Source organism: Arachis stenosperma, chromosome 3 (assembly GCF_014773155.1).
Source record: "Arachis stenosperma cultivar V10309 chromosome 3, arast.V10309.gnm1.PFL2, whole genome shotgun sequence".
Taxonomy (NCBI): Eukaryota; Viridiplantae; Streptophyta; class Magnoliopsida; order Fabales; family Fabaceae; genus Arachis; species Arachis stenosperma.
Window position 1 is genome coordinate 53,649,358 of NC_080379.1, and position 2,473 is coordinate 53,651,830.

Genomic DNA, 2,473 nt, shown 5'->3' on the forward strand with positions numbered 1-2,473 from the left:
ATATAACTTTCTCCATTTAATTTTCTTTATTTTTATATTAAAATTGATATCTCAGAAAAATGAACATGATTAAACTAACATTAGGTCCCTAGTGAGTGTTACACGTCTGAGATTTTTATTGGTTTACGTAGTCATGCAAATAATTTTAAATGATGAGGTATATATGACTTAAAAGCCACCTTTTTATAAAATATTAAACAAGAGCTGAGTGAGCATTTTAATTATGATAGTATTTTGTATTTCATGACCTAATTGATTTCATCCTACATATTAAAAAAGTATTTTAATTTAATAAAATAAAAAAAAATTAAAACCAATATGCTCAATAGTTTCTCTGATAGGTTCCTTTAAGAGTTATTTCACTATTTTGGTAACAAGATTTTTTTTAGATAGCAAGTGTTTTATTTAGGAATAAAGATTTTGACACTCTATTTAGATAGGAATAATTACTATAAGATTTCTTTATTGCTTATCTTGGTTATCCTTGGGTTTTGTTTATTGTTAGTTGTACAGAAAAATCTTGAGAGCGGTGAAATTTTAGCAGTTGATGTTTCATGCATTGTTGCTGTCTTAGTTTGATTAAGCATTTCTCTTCTGCTTTGTAAATATGATTAATTTCACCTCAACCTCAGGTTTTGCTGGTATTGAGCTTCTTTTGTATTTACATCTGTTGTTTTAGTTTGCCTATAGAAGTTGGTTTGCTAATATAATTAGAATTCTGGATTTTTGTGCAAATGTGAATCATATATAATTTGTGTGTTATGACCATTCTTCTTTTACCTCTTTCCAGTGGGATAAGAACATGTATGATCAATGTTTAATGCTTTTATTTTGCTTTTTCACTTGATTGCATGATATATAATTCAATACATTCATTTATCAGTTATGTCAATTTAGAACTGAGTAGTAACACTTTGTTGCTGCATAGTTAAAAGATACAAATTTGACAATGTTATTTAAGGGATAGGAGACAGAAATTGTAAACTTGTTTTCAGTTTGCTGTAACCTATAATGTTTGCCATGTCACTTGCAGTTTCTTGATCTTAGCTCATTGCAAGCTGCTCTGCCCGATGCATAGTTACAACCCACTTTCCATAGTGGTATTGCCGAACCATGGCTTCCTCAAAATTCAGTTAACTCTTACATCTCCTCTGCTGGACAAGGTAGTCTTCCAAGACTAGTCATGCTAAGGTTTAAACATTTAATTATGATGATTTCTTGGTTTCTATCTCTACTACTGTTAGAATGATCTATTCTCTCACTAGAGAACAATACCATTCAGACATCTGTTGGAAGAGTTTTAACACATTTTTAATGTGTATCATGAATTTTAATTTACTTTCTTTTTTCCCATCATTGTTACTGAATTACTGATTTTGGTTCAACTATGCAGGTGGTGGTTTGACATTCTTGGCTGCTCAACCACCAAGTTCTCAAATATCGTAAGTCGGCAAATATTCTCGGATTCCTTTTTCCTGCCTTGAATATTTTGCTTGAGATTCTTTGTGATAGATGAATGTGTATATGCCTCATGCTTTATTCTTTGTGATAAGATGTAAAATCTATTGGCATCTTGAACTTTAGTTATTGTCACCGTTGGAAAAGTATTTATGCATCTTGAACTTTAGTTATTGTCACCGTTGGAAGAGTATTTATGAATTTCTGATAGCACTTTCCATACCAAATCAGTCAAATATTGAGTCTGACATCATGAGTTCCTATAATTGATTATCTTCTGGTCATGTTTTTTCTTGCTTTAAGTTCTTGTGAGGTTGATTTCTACTATGATGATCAAAGACATGCTATTTAATTCTAGTTGAGAGTGAATTTTAGTTGCCAGTTAAGGAAATTTCTAAACATGTTTTGTGTTCCCTTGTTGATTTTTGCTATTTCTGAATTGCATATTTTCATTGTTGTATGAGCTACTGTTCTTTTTTATTTTCTTCAATAGATGCTCTGTATCCTTTATGCAAAGGGGGAAGGCCTTCTATGACTTCCAGTTCACCACAAGGCCTTGTAAAATCCCCAAGTCTTGTGTACGATCTAAGGCTAGGAAGTTTGACAGGGCTAGAGGAAGGAGAAATAACAAAGGACTTAGGGTTTAAGTTGTATTGTTTTTATATTTTATTTCAGTTTTTAGTTTTAGAATTTGAACTCGAGATGTATTTTGTATTTGAGTAGTAGTTTTTTAATGTATAAAACAATTATAGTAAAAATTATGTCACTAATTATTATTTGATTTGTCTTGTAATAAAAATTGCATACTATATTTGTAAGTTTGGTAATAAAAAAGACTGAAAATTTATAGTTTGCAGCGGTAAAGGTAAAAAATAAAAAAAAAGATTTTTTTTTTAAATTTTATAAGACTATTGCCACGCTTTTACAGCGTGGCTGTATCATTGGCTATCGCCAAGTTTTAAAAGCGTGGCCGTATCTTGTTATCGCCACGTTTCAAAAGTGTGGCTATATCTCT

General features: G+C 30.8%; 1 long non-coding RNA gene across 2 annotated transcripts; it reads left to right on the plus strand.

The window, feature by feature from the left end:
* The first annotated feature begins 404 nt into the window (after positions 1-404).
* LOC130965204 (uncharacterized) lies at positions 405-2,203 on the plus strand. Of its 2 annotated transcripts, XR_009081190.1 has the most exons (4): positions 405-641; positions 1,034-1,163; positions 1,394-1,442; positions 1,952-2,203. It is a non-coding gene; the product is annotated as an uncharacterized LOC130965204 (long non-coding RNA). The 2 variants fall into 2 exon arrangements; XR_009081189.1 differs by lacking the exon at positions 405-641 and having other exon boundaries at positions 737-1,163.
* The last annotated feature ends 270 nt before the right edge of the window (positions 2,204-2,473 follow it).